Below are 20110 nucleotides of genomic sequence, written 5' to 3' on the forward strand. Positions count from 1 at the left end.
GCATGTTTTGGCTTACATCATGGGGTGCTTGCCAAAAGGAGATGTGCTGACAACAGGGAAAATGTAGTCATGAGGTACAGGCGATGAAATTATGTACATGCTGAGCAACTTCTTGCAGGCTGACTTCCACAAATTGCAAAGTAGGCACAGGAGGTAAAAGATCAAAGGGCAAAAACAACAAAAAAAACCCTCCTTGTAATCATGCCTCCTTCAGAGAGCTTGTTGTAAAGACATGCAGATGCTTCCTATGCCTCCAAAAGCACTGGGTGATGCCAACAGGTCAACAAAACCTGTGCATGATCTCTTCTGTGTGTCGCGTACCAGATCAATCAATGATAGTCACGTTGTGGGTTTTTATAAGAGAGAAAAATTTAGCATGAATGTGTTTGTCTGTGTTGTGGTGTTTGCGGTTATTTGTACGGTAGTGTGCATCCGTCTGGAGCGTCAGGGAAGCTGACGGGAAGCTTGCTGTGCTCAGTTTGCTCATAAACAACAAAGGCTGACACCACTAAAAAAAAAAATCCAGGGATTCAGTGACAGGACTGACCCAAGTTTTGACCCATCCTTGTGTTGGTTTGAATGATAAGATATAAGAAGTATCTTTATCTAAGAAAATACAAAAGGATTATATAAAGCAGGAAAACAAATTTCCCAAAACCTGTAATACAAAAACCAGAAACAAAATAAATTAAAGAAAAAATCAATCTAGCGCTAATGGAATCTCTTGCCCTTTGCAGAGCATAAAATGCTTTGTTGAGTATATTGCTGATATAAACACTGCTGCAACACAATGACAGCAATTAACAAAGTGCAAATGGATTAAATTTATCTCATTTAGGAGGATACTGGAACATGTTTCTCAGTATTTTCCCAATAATTGCTTTAAGGAAAACCTAATGAGTCAACAGAGTATAGACAAATTCATTGCCTGTGATCATAATAAAGCATATCTTATTTATTAACTCATATTTCATATATTCTATGACTAAAGAAACCTACTAAAAATACATTTCTATTGATATTTGGGAGATTTTATATGCTTCATGAATTTAATTTCAGGAATTTACTAAAATATACATTGACTGGTAGTGTGTATTTTTATCTTGGTGAATTTGGGCTAGATTGGAGTGGATTTATCCACTGAGATTGTGCATAACTTAAATCAGGGACAACGACAACTGGATAAAACATGTTCAATTTACTATTCGTGAAATCAAGTTCGGTAATTATAAGAATGTATGTCTCTGGTGGAATTGCTAATAACAATGACCATACAACAAACAAGCACATAGTCTAAAGAATTGTAGGGTTCTCAAAAAGCAGACACGGAAGCAAACAAACAAAGTCAGTGTTTGTTTCTGTGACAGTTTGACATCAAACTGAGGAAGCTGAGAGTATTTAAGTGTTTATGAGTGCAAGTGAAGTGCAGGTTTGATAATGTGCATAATGGTAGGAGACATGGTGAAGTCAAATCAAGTTCAGAGAAGTGGATCCTAACCTCATGACCCTGACATGTTCCCACTGTCTAGTGGGCCAGTCCTAAACGAAGCAAAACAAATGAAAGAGCAGCTTGTAAAGGAAAGATGTCAGGACACCTGAAGGAAAGATAAAGCAGATCAAAAAGGGCCAAAAGTCAACTGAGAACTGTTGAAGCACTAGAAAAAGCAACAGGATGAAGAAAATGACTCGAGGGCAGTAACAAGTTCGAGAGGCCAGGAAGCTGGTTAAATGAACAGCTCTTTGCAGCAAACACACAAAGCCAGGCGCAGGGCCTATGGTGAGCAGAAAAATCAGAAGCCTGGCTGAGAGAACAGAGCAGGCAACGAGCATCAAGAACACACTGTTGAGGAAGGATTCTGCACAAGAGAGCTGGTGATAATGACTCTCTAATAATTTCGGGACTGCTTTGGCAGACCTGTCCACCATATCTGGGTGGGACCTGAACTGGCCAACACCTTGGTTGCATAAGGGCTGTGACCTGGCTAGTGGTACCACCACATCAGGAGCAGTATCAGGTGTGGCACACAGCACCACCAACTCCAGAGCAGACAAATGGGCTGGAAAAATTCATAACCTCAACCTCAAACAGGAAGTGGTACTGTGGAGTTGTAAGGTTCTGGATAAGGATGTGCCAGTCTGCCTCCACTGGCTAAGGATCAGGTGTGGTGGCCCCCCTCCACCAAGCCATGATCCTGTTCAGTGAGACTATCCATAATCTCCAATTACCCAGACAGACAAGTGGCCTATCCCCGCCTTCTGAAAGTAGACTTCTATCTGCAGTATCCAGGTGATACATGGGTGTACCATTGACTTTGAGTTCATGGGGTGCTCAGTACTGATCATGTACATGTACTATATGTAGCAGGATGAAGGTCCTGGGTCCTGATTGAAAAGACGTTCCCACTAGCTTGGCTAAAGGGGAATTCCCCTTTGGCTGACCTGGTAGAGGAATGGTCTTTAGTGCGAGCCGTCCGGGTTCGATCCCACCGCCGTCCCGGCCACGAAGGTCCTGCGGTCACATATACAGTAACTGAGTGGAATATATCTTTGTGGCTTCTGGTGGGATTCACACAACACCAAACATCTTGCTCTCAAGAAAGATGCTCAACCATGTCAACCACAGGGGGTTCCCCCTAGGTGATCTAGTACAAACATATTTCAATCTGGATTTCACCTTGCTACATACAGAAAAGCAGACCACATGGCCATGGAGACAATGTTGTTGTTGTTGTTTTTTTTTTTTTTTTTGAGTGTATCACACAAACAAATGACTCATTGGATGAACTCAATTCAATTATGGGCAGGATTTCCATCTAATAAATATATGTAGTCCCAACTAAATTAAATTTAAATGATCTTGCATGGATGTGCATTACTTGAGTTGGGGCTACATATATTTATTAGATGGAAATCCTGCTCAGAATTGAATTGAGTTAATTCAATACATCAGTTTTTTGAATGCATGTGCCATTGGCAGTGTACTGAATTCACAGAAACCCTGGTTGCACTCAAAAAACTGACTCATTGGATTGGATTTCCATCTAATAAATATATGTAGTCCCAACTCACTTAAATTACATTATCTTGCACGGATGTGCTTTTTTGAGTTGGGGTTACATATATTTATTCTATGGAAATCCTGCACATAACTGAACTGAGTTCATCCAATGAGTCATTTTTTGAGTGTGTTAGCCTTGATCAAGAACAATCACAAACTCAGCTGTGCTGACTTCTCACTCTTTTCAAGTCATGCAATCACAGCAGACTTTGTTTCCACAAACATCAAAACATCATTCTCAGTCAATGCAAGTGAACCTTTCTTCACCTAAAAACTAAAATGACTTAATTAACAAAAAAAAAAAGAAGAAGAAGAAGAAAAAGCCGTTTATTGATGTATGACATTTCCCAATGTCCAGTATAAATTGAAAGCCAGAACTGAACACCAGAATTCCCTCACAGTAGTTATGATGTCCTGCAAATTATTGGATCCTCATGTATTCTTAGGATGTCTCAGAGGGCCGTCTGACCAACCAAATAAAATGCTTTGCAAAAATTAACTCGGGCTGTAAAGAACCACTGCCAGTATTCTCTCTTTTGTTGCTCACTCACAGAGGGAGGATGTGGTCAGTGTTTTGCTTCTTGGGTGTGAAGCCAGACTACTCTGGTCAATGAAGCAAGAAGCTGGGACTAATGGCTGTTGATAATAACCCTTGTTAAGTATCTGGCAAAGACAGTAGCGTAATACCCCTGTAGCTATTGCAATCAAGGTGATCACACTTTCTTTTCTAGAGAAGAACAACAATTCCTTTCCTTGAATCATCTAGGTAGATTCCTGACACCAAATGGAAGCAAAGATTGCTTGCAACCCCAGAAGAACAATATCCCTACTCACCAGAAGAAGTTCAGTCCCAATCCCACAGATCCCTGCAGATTTACCCAGTGTCACCTGTTTTCCCCGCCTTTGCAATGTCATTGAAATTAAGTGGTTCAGATCTGACTGGCAATTTAGCCAGCACAACCCTGGCAACAAATCAAATTTCAAATTTATCAATTTATATAGCGCCAATTCACGACGGGGTCACCTCAAGGCGCTTCACACAACACAACTTGAAAACACAGAACAAAATGAATTAAAAGATTAAAAAGCACAATAAAAGAATAAAAACATAAAAAAGTAAAAAGAATAAAAGAAAACATACAATAACATAAAACACTAGCGATAAAACAGGGGAAAAAAAGATGTGTCTTCAATCTAGATTTAAAAATCTACACAAAGTCCGACTACCATATCTACGCAGGGAGATCATTCCACAGAGCCAGGGCACAATAACAAAGATGCCCAACATGCCAACAGAAGGATCAACCTTGTACAACTTCTCAAAGTAGAAGTTCAGTAGAGCAGTGTCATCTATCAGGACCTTGCCATCACTTGTAGTGATTGCAGTAGGACATGGTCTGGTGTTGGAGGAATGTAGTGCCTTTATTCCTCTCTAATCATCATTTTCTCCCACTTATATGGGTCCAGGTCAAGGTGGCAGAAGACTAAGCAGCTCATCTCATGCTCATTCCCCATCCTCGGCTAATTCCTGTAACGCTTCCCATGGGATCCAGAGGCATTCCCAAGCCACTTGGGAAGTATAATCCCTAGGCATGGGCTGGGCCTCCTCCCAGTTGGAGGTTTGCCTGGAAGACCTCCCTAGGGAGACAACCAGGGAGCATCCTCACAGATGCCTGAACCACCTCAACTGGCTCCTTTCGATGTGAAGATGCAGTGACTCTACTCAGTTTCTCCCAGATAGTTGAGCTTCTCACCCTGTCCAGGAGATACCCGATGGAGAAGTCTCATTTTTTCACTTGTATCCACCTTTGTCTTTTGGTCATTACCCAAAGTTCATGACCATAGGTGAGGATAGGCCATAAATCGACTGGTAAATGGTAAGCCTTGCCTTCTGGCTCAGCTCCTTCACCACAATGGTCTGGTACAACATCCGTAAAACAGAATCAGATGTCACCCCAGTCTGTCTATCCATCTCATGCTCCAACTTACGTCATCTTGTGAACAAGACCCCAAGATACTTAAACTCCTCCATCTGGGGCAATAACTCTCACCTGACCCAGAAGGAACAAACCACCCTTTTCCAAGAGGACCATGGTCTCAGATTTGGAAGTGCTGAGTGTCATTCCAGTCACTTCACACTCACCCTCAAACCTGCTCAGTGTGCATTGGAGGTCACTGCCTGATGAAGCCAACAGAACCATATTATCCAGAAAAAACACAAATGCAACTCTGATATCACCAAACTGGACACCCTCCGGTGCCTGACTGCACCTTGAAAACTCATCCATGAACATCACCAACAGGATTGGTTACAATCCTGTAGCAGGTTGATAATTACTAGACCACAGGTGGAGAATTACCTGCTCACAGATCCCTTGAGCAAATGCCTACTTGTCTACCTGAAATGCTATCACAGCCCAGTTTCTCAGCTTCTTATATTGCCTGGAATTTCTAGCAAGCTGTGCACTGTGACTCCAATGGATGATACTCAGAATGGCCTCAGAGTTGAGATACCAATCTAATCCCCAGCATCTTTCATAATCTCATTACAAATGAACACCTGTATTCCTTTCATGTCAATTGTTGTGTTCAAGTCCATAGTTCCATCTCAGTCACAATTGCATTGTTGCCAAATAACTTTGGACACTTTTAAAAATACTTAGATTTAACAAAATTGCCTTGTTTGCATTTATTTCTGACCATATATTAAAATCTGTACATTAAATATAAAAGTACAAACAATTCTGGTCATGTGTGTACATGGACGTGTCTTTGAAACAGTACTATGTGCATGTTACGAATGCCTGAAATTGCAATCGAAAACCATTTGCTATAGCAATAATGATATCTTGCTTGTTCTTTAAATAATTGAGCTGGAGGCAAAGCCTTTCAGCGGACCCTCGTATACACATGACAATATAATTTTAGGCTGTTATTATTATTATTATTATTATTTTTTATTTTTTTGTAATTGTTCCATATATTCCTAATAGCTGAATGTTGAATAAATCATCATCATCATAGAATAGCAAGTAAGACGGTCAGCAGATTCTCTTTCCTAAAAGTTTCAGAGGTTGGTAGAACTGAGAGGCAGTCTATCACACATGGTGAAAGATACTTATAAAAAAAGGAGCAATGCAGATTGAATTTGAGTATTAAAAGATTTAAGCTTTTACAATGTTCTTTCACGCAGCATTTGCCTAGAGGATGAAAAACTGCAGAACTGGCATGAGCAGTTAACTGTTGGGGAAAGTGTAGTGACACGGACCCACAACAGGGGGCGCAAATGAACGGTCAATAGATGAGCCAAAAGGTAACAATTTAATGTTGTGAATGTGCACAACGATGATACAGACAATCACAGAATCTGACAGCAGTCAATACACCAAGGTGACGTGTGGGCAGGCTCGAGGATAGAAGACGTCTGTGCTGATAAGAGCCGGAACCACACGATTTCCACCACCACAGAACCCGGAGAATACTGGAGCCGCCAAGTCCCGAATTCCCAGGTGATCACCGTCCCCGACTGTCGGATCTGGTACTGCTGGCGAGGAGCACAAACAGTGAGATGTGGGTGTGTGCACACACCCAGTAACAAAAACAGTCAGAAGGTGGAAAGTCACTTCCACCTCTAATCACACACACGTGCAGCTCCTGTCAACCACTTATCTGGTTGGGGGGTGAAGCGAAGCCGTCGCTGATCACACCAAACGCCAATCCCACAGATAAGGAAACACTTACAGGAAAACGGCTGCAAAGAAATTCAGACTGTTAGTCAATGTTTTCAGTTTAGCAGAGAATTACCTTCACAGGTAGATGATATCTCGGCAGCGAGGTGGAGATGACATCCGGCTTTTATGGAGTGATGAAATGATGGGTGACAGCTGTCATGAGTTGATGTGTGACAGCTGTCACTCCCGGTTGTGTCCGTGGCGGCAGCGCCCTCTCGTGCCTGAAGCCCGCACTTCAGGCAGGGCGCCCTCTGGTGGTGGGCCAGCAGTACCTCCTCTTCTGGCGGCCCACACAACAGGACTCCCCCCTCAATGGGTGCCTCCTGGCGCCCGACCAGGCTTGTGCGGGTGACGTCGGTAGAAGTCGGCCAGGAGGTCTGGGTCCAGGATGAAGCTCCTCTTCACCCAGGAGCGTTCTTCAGGTCCATACCCCTCACAGTCCACCAGATACTGAAACCCCCGGCCCTTCCGACGGACGTCCAGGAGCCTGCGAACCGTCCATGCAGGCTCCCCATCGATGAGCCGGGCAGGAGGCGGCGCCGGTCCGGGAGCACAGAGGGGTGAGGTGTGGTGTGGCTTGATCTGGGAAACATGAAAAACCGGGTGGACCCGCAGTGAAGCTCCAGCTCCCAGCTTCACTACGGCCGGACTGAGGACTTTGAGGATCTTGAATGGACCAATATACCTGTCCTTGAGTTTGGGTGAGTCCACTTGGAAGGGGATGTCCTTCGTTGAAAGCCACACCTCCTGCCCGGGCTGGTAAGCAGGGGTCGGGGAACGCCGGTGGTCTGCATGGGCCTTAGCCCTCGTCCGGGCCTTCAACAAGGCAGAACGGGTGGTGCGCAACACCCGATGGCATCTTCGCAGGTGGGCCTGGACCGAGGGCACACCGACCTCTCCCTCCACCACCGGGAACAATGGGGGCTGGTACCCCAGACACACCTCAAATGGGGAGAGGCCGGTGGCTGAGGACACCTGGCTGTTATGGGTGTACTCGATCCAGGCCAGATGGTGACTCCAGGCCGACGGGTGCGCGGATGTAGCACAGCGGAGGGCCTGTTCAAGTTCTTGGTTGGCCCGCTCTGCCTGTCCATTCGTCTGAGGGTGATACCCGGACGAGAGGCTCACGTTGGCCCCCAGTTCTCTACAGAAATTCCTCCAAACCTGTGAGGAGAACTGAGGACCATGGTCCGAGACAATGTCAGTTGGTATCCCATGCAGACATACGACGTGGTGGACCAGGAGGTCTGCTGTCTCCTGGGCCGTAGGGAGGTTCGGGAGGGCCACGAAGTGGGCCGCCTTGGAGAAACGGTCCACTATCGTGAAGATGGTCGTCATGCCCTGGGACGGCGGGAGGCCCGTGACAAAGTCCAGGCCAATGTGAGACATGGGGCGACGAGGCACCGGAAGCAGTTGCAGAAGTCCTTGTGTCTTGGAGTGGTCGGCCTTGCCCCTGGCACAGGTGGTGCAGGCCTGGACATACTCCCAGACGTCGGCCTCCATGGACGCCCACCAGAAGCGCTGCCGGACAACTGCCACGGTCCTACGCACCACTGGATGACAGGAGAGCTTGGACCCCGTGACAGAAGTCCAAGGACTGCAGCTCTGGCCTCTGGTGGGACGTATAAACGGTTCTTTGGTCCAGTTCTGGGGTCCGGGCTCCGTGCCAGGGCCTCCCGGACGGTCTTCTCCACATCTCAGGTGAGGGTGGCCATGATAGTGGACTCCGGAATGATGGGCTCCGGTGGATCCGACAGCTCAGTCTTGACCTCATCTTCATGCACCCAGGACAAGGCATCCGATCTCTGGTTCTTGGTCCCGGGGCGGTAGGTGATTCGGAAGTCAAAACGCCCGAAGAACAGTGACCAGCGGGCTTGCCTGGGGTTCAGCCGCTTGGCGGTCCTGATATACTCCAGGTTCCGATGGTCAGTGAAAACCGTGAACGGCACAGACGCTCCCTTCAACAGGTGTCTCCACTCCTCAAGAGCCTCTTTCACCGCAAGGAGTTCTCGATTGCCGACGTCATAGTTCCATTCAGCTGGGGTCAACCTGCAAGAAAAGTAGGCACACGGGTGAAGAACCTTATCGGTCCTCTCCGCTCTGGAATAGCACGGCTCCTATCCCTGAGTCAGAGGCGTCCACTTCAACCACAAACTGGCGGCTAGGGTCGGGCTGCACCAGAACTGGTGCAGACGAGAACCGGCGTTTCAACTCCTTGAACGCAGCTTCGCACCGATCCGACCAGGTGAAGGGGACTTTTGGAGAGGTCAGGGCTGTCAGGGGGCTAACTACCTGACTGTAGCCCTTAATGAACCTCCTGTAGAAATTTGCGAAGCCGAGGAACTGTTGCAGCTTCCTACGGCTTGTTGGTTGGGGCCAATCTCTCACCGCCGCAACCTTGGCCGGATCAGGGGCAACGGAGTTGGAGGAGATGACGAACCCAAGGAAGGACAAAGAGGTGCGGTGAAACTCACACTTCTCACCCTTCACAAACAGCTGGTTCTCCAACAACCGCTGCAGGACCTGATGTACATGCTGGACATGAGTCTCAGGGTCCGGGGAAAGATGAGTATGTCATCCAGATATACGAAGACGAATCAGTGCAGGAAGTCCCGCAAGACGTCATTATCCAAAGCTTGGAACGTCGCGGGGGCGTTAGTGAGGCTGAACGGCATGACCAGGTACTCAAAATGACCTAATGGGGTGTTGAATGCCATACTCTAATCTCTGTAATAAAATGTTATGGTCAACAGTATCAAAGCAGCACTGAGGTCTAACAGAACAAGCACAGAGATGAGTCCACTGTCTGAGGCCATAAGAGATCATTTGTAACCTTCACTAATGCTGTTTCTGTACTATGATGAATTCTAAAACCTGACTGAAACTCTTCAAATAGACCATTCCTCTGCAGATGATCAGTTAGCTGTTTTACAACTACCCTTCAAGAATTTTTGAGAGAAAAGGAAGGTTGGAGATTGGCCTATGATTAGCTAAGATAGCTGGGTCAGTGATGGCTTTTTAAGTAATGGTTTAATTACTGCCACCTTAAAAGCCTGTGGTACATAGCCAACTAATAAAGACAGATTGATCATATTTAAGATCGAAGCATTAAATAATGGTAGGGCTTCCTTGAGCAGCCTGGTAGGAATGGGGTCTAATAGACATGTTGATGGTTTGGATGAAGTAACTAATGAAAATAACTCAGACAGAACAATCTGAGAGAAAGAGTCTAACCAAATACCGGCATCACTGAAAGCAGCCACAGATAACGATACGTCTTTTGGATGGTTATGAGTAATTTTTTCTCTAATAGTTAAAATTTTATTAGCAAAGAAAGTCATGAAGTCATTACTAGTTAAAGTTAAAGGAATACTCGGCTCAATAGAGCTCTGACTCTTTGTCAGCCTGGCTACAGTGCTAAAAAGAAACCTGGGGTTCTTCTTATTTTCTTCAATTAGTGATGAGTAGTAAGATGTCCTAGCTTTACGGAGGGCTTTTTATAGAGCAACAGACTCTTTTTCCAGGCTAAGTGAAGATCTTCTAAATTAGTGAGACGCCATTTCCTCTCCAACTTACGGGTTATCTGCTTTAAGCTGGGAGTTTGTGAGTTATACTACGGAGTCAGGCACTTCTGATTTAAAGCTCTCTTTTTCAGAGGAGCTACAGCATCCAAAGTTGTCTTCAATGAGGATGTAAAACTATTGACGAGATACTCTATCTCACTTACAGAGTTTAGGTACTACTCTGCACTGTGTTGGTATATGGCATTAGAAGAACAAAAGAAGGAATCATATCCTTAAACCTAGTTACAGCGCTTTCTGAAAGACCTTCTAGTGTATGAAACTTATTCCCCACTGCTGGGTAGTCCATCAGAGTAAATGAAAATGTTATTAAGAATGATCAGACAGAAGGGAGTTTTCAGGGATACTGTTAAGTCTTCAATTTCCATACCATAAGTCAGAACAGATCTAAGATATGATTAAGTGGTGGGTGGACTCATTTACATTTTGAGCAAAGCCAATTGAGTCTATAATAGATTAAATGCAGTGTTGAGGCTGTCATTCTCAGCATCTGTGTGGATGTTTAAAAATCGCCCACTATAATTATCTTATCTGAGCTAAGCACTAAGTCAGACAAAAGTTCTGAAAATTCACAGAGAAACTCACAGTAACGACCAGGAGGACGATAGATAACAACAAATAAACTGGTTTTTTGGACTTCCAATTTGGATGGACAAGACTAAGAGTCAAGCTTTCAAATGAATTAAAGCTCTGTCTGGGGTTTTTGATTAATTAATAAGCTGGAATGGAAGATTGCTGCTAATCCTCCACCTCGGCCCCGTGCTACGAGCGTTCTGGCAGTTAGTGTGACTCGGGGGTGTTGACTCATTTAAACTACATATTCATCCTGCTGTAACCAGGTTTCTGTAAGGCAGAAATAAATCAATATGTTGATCAATTATTATATCATTTACTAACAGGGACTTAGAAGAGAGAGACCTAATGTTCAATAGACCACATTTAACTGTTTTAGTCTCTGGTGCAGTTGAAGGTGCTATATTATTTTTTCTTTTTGAATTTTTATGCTTAAATAGATTTTTGCTGGTTATTGGTGGTCTGGGAGCAGGCACCGTCTCTACGGGGATGGGGTAATGAGGGGATGGCAGGGGGAGAGAAGCTGCAGAGAGGTGTGTAAGACTACAACTCTGCTTCCTGGTCCAAAACCCTGGATAGTCACGGTTTGGAGGATTTAAGAAATTGGCCAGATTTCCTAGAAATGAGAGCTACTCCATCTAAGTGGGATGGATGCCATCTCTCCTAACAAGACCAAGTGTTTCCCCAGAAGCTTGCCAATTATCTATGAAGCCCACCTCAATTTTTGGACACCACTCAGACAGCCAGCAATTCAGGAGAACATGTGGCTAAACATGTCACTCCCGGTCCGATTGGGGAGGGACCCATGAGAAAACTACAGAGTCCGACATTGTTTTTGCAAGTTACCACACACCGATTCAATGTTAATTTTAGTGACCTCCGATTGGCGTAACCGGGTCATTACTTGCCGGACGTGATTACAATCTTACCAAATTACGCTTAGCCTTAGCCAGCTGACCATCCGTCTTTTATGGAGTGATGAAATGATGGGTGACAGCTGTCTGAGTTGATGGGGGTGACAGCTGTCCTACTCCCAATTGTGTCCGTGGCGGCAGCGCCCTCGTCGTGCCTGAAGCCCGCACTTCAGGCAGGGTGCCCTCTGGTGGGTGGGCCAGCATTAACCTCCTCTTCTGGCAGCCCACACAACAAGAACTTTTAAACAGAGAGAAAAAAACATCAATGAAAGCCTTAAATTGTTACCATGTGGCCTATCAAAATTTGTTTTCCATGTATTATTTGGCTGAAAGTTTTGTTTGAAAAGTACAGTAATAATAAATTTTGATAGTGTGAGAGACCCGTCATGAACGATACGGCTGTTTTTTATTTTTTGGGGTTGAGTCCAAGTTGAGTTTCAGTCTTGTAGGATACACACACCAGCTGTTTCTTAGGCCACATTGCTAAACTAAGTCTGAATCCTCTATTGCCTTCAAAAACTGCCTTACGTATCTGCCTGAATTCTGTGTGACACAGATTAAACAAACTCAGATACGCCACACATTAGTGGTGTACACATCTCTGCATCATACACATATCAAACTGAACTGGAAACAAAAATGAATAACAAAATAAATTAAAAATGGAAAATTAAAGAACTTTTATGATTCTGTTTGCACCATGTTATTATATTGGTTTTATTGACAGACAGCACCAAGATGGGCTTGGTGACGGTATCCAGGTGTTGCGGGGACAGATGTCTGTGTTTAGTAGGATCTGTAGGAGATATGCTGGTTGGAGGAGGTGTTGCAGGAAGTGCTCACACAGCAAGGGCTATCTCAGGGGGCTCCTCCTGTAAATGATCTCCTAATGCACGTAAACAGCAGAACAATTTCCTCTCCAGAAAACCTCTCACTTATGAGTCCTCCATCTAAACAGCAATGCACCAGAAGTGACATACTTGTATCTTAAAGGAAATGACAGATTGCAATTGACTGGTGAATTTTAAGTTCTACCCAATAGACACCATGATGAATTAATTGACAACAGCAAACCCCTTTGCACCCATTGTTATGTGCAGTGTAAATAACAACGAGGAGCTGTAATGTCCTAAATGCATTGTCCACCTTAGATTACAAGGGAGCAGCTGAATGGACTTACTTATGGTGCACGCACATTGCATGCACATCGTCGTGATGATCCCACCCACTATGATCCCAGCTGGACGCCATGCTTTGTTCCACAGCCTGCCATTGCTCTGTGCTGGATGCTGTGAATATACAATATTATTTCATAGCAGATTAATTATTTTCTCTGCAACTTGTCTGTTGAAAACGGCTCTAATCACTTCCTGAATCACAGAGGACTGCTCCAGCAATGCCATTCAAGCGTGTGTGCACTGAATGAGCTGGAGAAAGTATTTGGGGCAATCTGTAAAGGTAATTATTTGTCATGTTTACATTGTCATGGCCTGGTAAAACAGTAGTATGTTCTTTTCTTCTTGCCTGCAGCTGTTAAAGTATGTTTATGATAGATTTAACATCTTGTTTTATAATCATTCAGATGAACTCTGATGCGATCCACTGATGCAACCACTCACTCTGTTCACTTCTTTACTCCACTTGATGCGTTGCACGCCTTGTTGATTCACGCACTTGCACGACCTGTCGTGCAGGAGAGTAAACTCATCTTTAACGGGTGCAGACTGAACGTGAGAGGGGTGCCGGCACGTGCAATTGCACAAAGAGAATTTTAAAATGTTCAAAAAATCCTTCACACATCAATGTCGCGCTACATGGCACGATCTGCTCGTCAACATGACGTGCAACTCGTCAAGTGGAGTAAAGAAGAAGTGAACAGAGCGAGTGGTTCTGTCAGCAGATTGCATCAGAGCGCAGCTCGTCTGAATGATTATAAGGTGATGCTAAATCTATCATAAGTATACTTTAACAGCTGCAGACAAGAAGGAAAGAACATACAACTGTTTTACCAAGCTATGACAATGTAATCATGACAAATAATTACCTTTTACATCATCCAGCATTGGAGCATGTGGCAGGCGGTGGAACAAAGCACGACGTTCACCTGGGAACACAGTGGGTGGGATCATCACGATGATGTGCGTGCAAGTGTGTGGAGCTAGTGTTAGGGCACCTTTACCCTAGATTGTCAAGATAAGGCCCTAAGGGTGGTCTGCCATTGTTGAGCTGAAATGTCATTTGTCTCTGCATTATTGGCAAAAATCAAGGTCTGACGTTGGGTGGAAGAGGTGCAAAAAGTAGCATTGTAGAATGTTGTCAGAGATCGGGAAATTTTTGTACATTTAACAAAAATATGAAGTCGTCATTACCCAAAACAGTGAATACCTGGATGTACAGCTGTTTGTATTGCAGTGGGTGATATTTTGCAAAAGTGATGATGGGCATCCTGGTAGAATATCCAGTAATCAGGTCCTACCATTCCCTGAGCAGAAGCCTTCTTTTGTTTCTCCTCTGCAACATAAATACCAACATAAATCCCATGCAAGTCATGTCAGACTCTTCAACAGAAGACAGCTTTGACATGTACACATACATGTTATAGCTTTGTGGCAAAGTGTAAAAATAAGGTGGAAATAGTGTTTGTGTGCATCATCTTCTGTACTCAGAAATGAATGTGACCGATGGTTGCCAAGTATTGGCATCCATCCATCCATCCATTTTCTTCCGCTTTATCCGGAGTCAGGTCGCAGGGGCAGCAGCTCAAGCAAAGCCGCCCAGACCTCCCGATCCACACACACCTCCCCCAGTTCCTCCGGGGGAACCCCAAGGCAGTCACTGCTAAATATACCTAAGCTGTCATGTAATGCAAATTATGCCTGATTTCTCCAAACAGAATACAAACTGGCATCAATTGTCAGCAAAGGTAGACCACCATAATTTTCAGTAGCTATCATGTTGTCATGGGTGTCACTGTGGGCAGATAATAGTGCAGCAGATAACTGAAACAATCCTGTAAATGGTGATACAAGCACCAAAGTTGCCACAAATACTCTTTAGACATTACTCTTTTGAAAAAATGACTAACCACTTGAATTTTCAATAGGCAGCCAGGTAGGGGTCAACTGAAGAATTACACAGGGGTCAAAATTAAAAATGCTCCAATCAATCAATCAATCAATCAATCAATCAATCAATCAATCAATCAATTTTTTTTATATAGCACCAAATCACAACAAACAGTTGCCCCAAGGCGCTTTATATTGTAAGGCAAGGCCATACAATAATTATGTAAAACCCCAACGGTCAAAACGACCCCCCTGTGAGCAAGCACTTGGCTACAGTGGGAAGGAAAAACTCCCTTTTAACAGGAAGAAACCTCCAGCAGAACCAGGCTCAGGGAGGGGCAGTCTTCTGCTGGAGGTTTTTCAATCAAATCGAAAACACTAAACTACATTATTTGTCTGATCATAACGATTCCAAAAAGGTATAGTTTGGACTATCTATGACTGAATGTTCAGGAGTTATTGGATAAAAACAGCAAAAATGGTGACAAAGGTCAGTTTCAGTTTGTACAGGGGTCAAAAGCTAAAGTTCCTCCAATTTTGGTAAAAAGCAATTCAAATTATTGGTTGAGCGAACAGGATTAATAAATGGAATAGTTTTGACTGTGTTGAAAGTTTGGTCTCCAAAGAAAAGGTCAAACAAGGCCAATGTCCATTGGATTCTATGACATGTTGCATATGTTACCCTGTAACATGATAACTAAGTATGATACATGGTTCAAACTACTCCTTTTTAAAAGCCTGTTAACTACTAATTTGTGTCATTTTTTTTTTTTTTACCAAAATTGGAGCAACTTTAACTTTTGACCCCTGTACAAACTGAAACTGACCTTTGTCACCATTTTTGTTGTTTTTACCCCATAACTCCCGAACGTTCAGTCAAACTATACCGTTTTGGAATTGTTATGATCAGACAAATAATGTGGCGTAGTTTTCAAGTTGACTGGAGCATCTTTTAGTTTTGACCCCTGTGTAATTCTTCAATTGACCCCTACCTGGCTGCCTATTGAAAATTCAAGTGGCTAGTTGTTTTTTTGAAAGAGTTAATGTCTCAGGAGTATTTGTGCTGAATTTGATGCTTTTATCACCATTTGCAGGATTTTGCTCTAAATATTCTCTTAGCTGCTGCACTATAACCACTTGCATACGCAATGATCATCATAGTAAGATTGGCTCGTCCCTCTGTTTTTCACCATGGTTCACACATTAATTTGCATGCATATTGGAATTTAGATGCATTTGCTTTCCACCTCAAAAATAACAACATGAGAGCCTTTACAAGCTCCAGCACATCTCAACAGCTTACCCTGACCTTTGACCATGAAGGAAGGGAATAAATTGAAATAGATTTTCCCAGCGGAGGTGAAGTATGGCATTATACCGTGTCAACCGCCACACTGTAGTCACACAACCAGAGCCACAGCAGAATTGATGAAAAACGCAGCAGTTTCCACACAAAATGTAGGTCAAGTTCAAATCACTTCCTTGGCAAAGACTGCAGTGTTTACTTGTTTAAAGTGGGAACGGGGATAAGGCGATAGGCTCTGTATTGACATCATGGCGGATGTGGGACAGGGTTTGCCGTGGAGGTGGGAAGATGTGAGGGTGACGCTGGGATCTTCACTGATGGATGTCCAGTTGGTGACCACATCAGAGGAGCTGGGGGGCAAACAGACAGCAGCCGCGGCTCCCCGCCCTCCATTCTGGCTAATCAGAACCACATGGCTCCCCATAAAGACTCTAGTGTTGTCCCATGAAGCAGAACAGGGCTGCGAAGGTCACATACACATCCAGACTGTAAACACATGACAAGCACTTGCTTTCACATTCTGCTGCAGACGCAGCCGCGTACAGTAAACACATTCTGGCGCCCATGTGGAAGATCAGAGGAGAATAAATAATAGTAAGCTGGTGCGAATGCTAAGGCAGCATAAGGAAACAAACATGACGTGGTTTGGAAAACGGCGACTTTGCTGTACGGGCCAAAGATGATGCACCGATGTGTTTCTGTGACCGATCCTGGCAAAGAAGACAAATGAAAAAGCTATGTTTTTAAACAACAAAGCTTCAGTTTGTCGGTCACAGACAGTCTAATTGTCGGGCTACTTGGGGTTCAGTGCATAAAAACACAAGGTATCGGCTGATTTTTCCCTCTGTTTAGACACACACTCGCACACAGTTGGTCTTGTGATCGTTTTCCATCTCGGTATATGGAAAAATGCAGCTGCATTCTCGACGAGAGAGAGCGAGGGCAGAGAGCAAAAGAGGGAAAAACACTTTGGGTCAGTCTCTGGAGTTATGTGAAAGCTGAAACCTTCAGCCACATTATGTCTGATGTCCCGCTTTATTGCACAGATAGCGGATGGATGGGTGTGAGAGGGCATTAAGGCAAAGGCAGAGGTGGAGACGTGAAAAGAAGTGAACAAAGTGTGAGACGAGAGAGGACAGACATGATCTGATGATCTGTTTTCTATTAGCTGTCCACATCTCTCCTAATATATTCGCGCCACAGAATTATGCTGACAAAGGGGGAAAATTTAGGGTAATTTGATGTCCCAGACAACTGCTTGTATGCTCAACCCACATTCCCATGTGGAAAAAAAAGAAAAAGGGGGAAAAAATCTTCTGCTGGATATGGAGGATGACTGTGGCATAACTCCATCTCTTTCAATTCCCAGCAATCTGTATTTACACATTTGCTAAACTAGTGAGGATGGAAATGAATTACTCTGTTTTAATCATTGCTTTTTCATCTTTTCATACACATGTAATAATGAAAATGTTTGTACTTTATTGCAAAATCAATAAATTGTTAAAAATGTGCTGATTGTCACGATAAAGCCTGCAACTGATTTAAAAGTTATATTCACAAAAGAGAGCATTTTGTTTATACATGACCGATTTATCATGGTGTTCCTCAAGGGTCCATTCTTGGCCCACTGTTGCTTTGATACTATCAATTATTTGGCTCATGATTTTAATCTGTTCTGGTGTTTTTACTACTCTTGTGCTCTTACTATATATACAATACACTGCAAATTAATTATACTCAGTGCTCACTGCTGTAAGCACCCTGTTGCTGTTGTTCTTACATTTTATCTTTATTCAGTCATTTTATTATTCAAAGTGGGAAATGTAACTTGTAGTCAGAGCATTTGTATGGTTTATCTTCAAACTACACAATTTGGAGGTGATGAAAGTACAATTTCATTGGGCAATACAAATAACAAGATTTAATACAATTTTGAATTTTAATAAATTCCACAACAGTGCAATTGATATGCCTCATCTGAGTCTCGCTAAGTGACTGTTCATTTGACACAAAGTCATTCCAGTAGATCCTAAAGAGACTAAGTACCAAAGACATCCAGTTGCCTCCTTAGGTCACTGGTTAATATCCAAGATGAACCTATTTTTTTGTGATGTGTATGTAATTTATTTAAAAAAAATTTTTGTTGTTGTTACTTCTGCTAAGGTGGTAATGTTTTCTGTTATAGAGATTTCCAGATCTTTTTTTTTTTAAATCAAGTACAAGTCTGCAGCTAGAATTATAAATAATGTCAGAGACCCCAATTTACCCTGTGCGCCCCCCCCCCCCCCCCCCCATGAAGTACAGATTGATCATCCCTGCACTGAAAGATACTGTACATCTGCATTCATTTGCACAGCCACATTCCACTATTACATTTACATTTATTTGACAGCGAACATATTTATGCCTATTTGTTTGTCTTTTTTTACTCATTTACTTCTTACAGAAGTATTTTTTCCTTTTCTTTTGATTGTTGTTTATGCACCAATTATGTCTTACAGAAGTAATTTTTCCCCTTTCTTTTTATTGTTGTTTATGCACCAATGACACCAGGTCAAATTCATTGCATGTGAGAACTTGACAATAAATTCGATGCTGATTCTCGTTCCAAAAGTTAATGGTTTCTTCCTTGACACATACCACACCCTTTGTTCAAGTTTCAGGAAAATCGGTTTTGTAGTTTGTGCGTAGTCATGCTAACATTTGGCAGAGATATGTGCTCTCAGAGCTCCCTAGTTTCTTCTGTTTTCACCTGAATAAAAAGGTTATTGAGGCATCCTGGGAGAATTTGTTGTATTACTCCTGCAGCCTCTTATCCCTCCTGCACAACTTTTGCTTCTGTCTAAATGTAACTTTTTTCCTGCTTGTGCAACTCCATAAATAAAAAAAATAAATAAACATGTTAAAGCGGTTCCGTTCAGTGGAGCAGCTCTTTTGACCTACTTACAGCATATCCCCAGCAGCTCCTCTGAGCCTCTGGTTGGGAGTTTGGCTCATTGCGTGGTTGTTCTTAATTTGTGCATTATAGCGGCAGTCTATTTTAACTCTGTGCCACTGCGAGGGAGTTTCAGGGCTTTATAATAACAGTGTTAAATCACACAGTGAGCAGAATGTCATTGGAAACCTATAAACACACGTGATACAGGCACTATTTCTCTCCTCTGGTTGCTCACCGAACTCAACTTTAAGTGGTTTTGGCTGAAGGAAATCACCAGCTCCATTTCCAGTAAATGTCATTTCATAGTTACGGCATTTCCACACAGCTGAGAAAAAAAATTTTAACGCGTACGGAGGACTGCAATTAGACAGCGTTTCTAGCAGACAGAAAGTTCACATGGATAAGGAGCCAACAGAACATATTCAGAACTTTTTGTAGTGTAATTTAGAAAATAATACTGTAGTGATTTATGTCAAACAGTCAACTTGAACAATATCTGGACCCATCATGTCTTCAAACTTTTGTGTTGACGTTTTGATTTAAAGTAATGAAATGTGCAAAGTTGGTGACATTTAATGCAAAATCAAAGCGATTTAAACAAAAAAAGGTTTTTAAATCATAATCTTTATTGCTAATGTTCATCTGAAGGGTTACAGTGCTTCACAGTGAGGTTGAGACAAGGTAAAGAAAGCTTATCCATTAACACAAGGATCGAAAAAATCAGACGACAGTCAAATTAATATTCCCATCCTCTTTTAGGTGTAACTCGACTCGACTTTCTTTCTGCTTTGCATTGCAGAAAATATTTGTCTTTTTCCCCCTCACTCATAAATTTCTTCTTCCTCTGCTCGCAGGGACTGAAATGGCTACCAGATGTGGCTCCAATCTGTTCCCATCACCATGGAAACACAAGGACTGGAATAGGTTTTCTAAGTCCAGGT

At 43.2% G+C, this 20110-nt stretch overlaps 1 protein-coding gene across 1 annotated transcript in view; it reads right to left on the reverse strand.

Moving 5' to 3' along the window:
* Positions 1-20110, reverse strand: part of selenoe (selenoprotein e) — a 32022-nt gene that overhangs the window by 9180 nt on the left and 2732 nt on the right. Inside the window, exon 2 of the mRNA XM_034170899.1 lies at positions 11188-11196. The gene's annotated coding sequence lies outside the window, so the exon portion shown is untranslated. The remainder of the gene's footprint in view (positions 1-11187; positions 11197-20110) is intronic.

Source organism: Thalassophryne amazonica, chromosome 5, assembly GCF_902500255.1.
Source record: "Thalassophryne amazonica chromosome 5, fThaAma1.1, whole genome shotgun sequence".
NCBI classification, from domain to species: Eukaryota; Metazoa; Chordata; class Actinopteri; order Batrachoidiformes; family Batrachoididae; genus Thalassophryne; species Thalassophryne amazonica.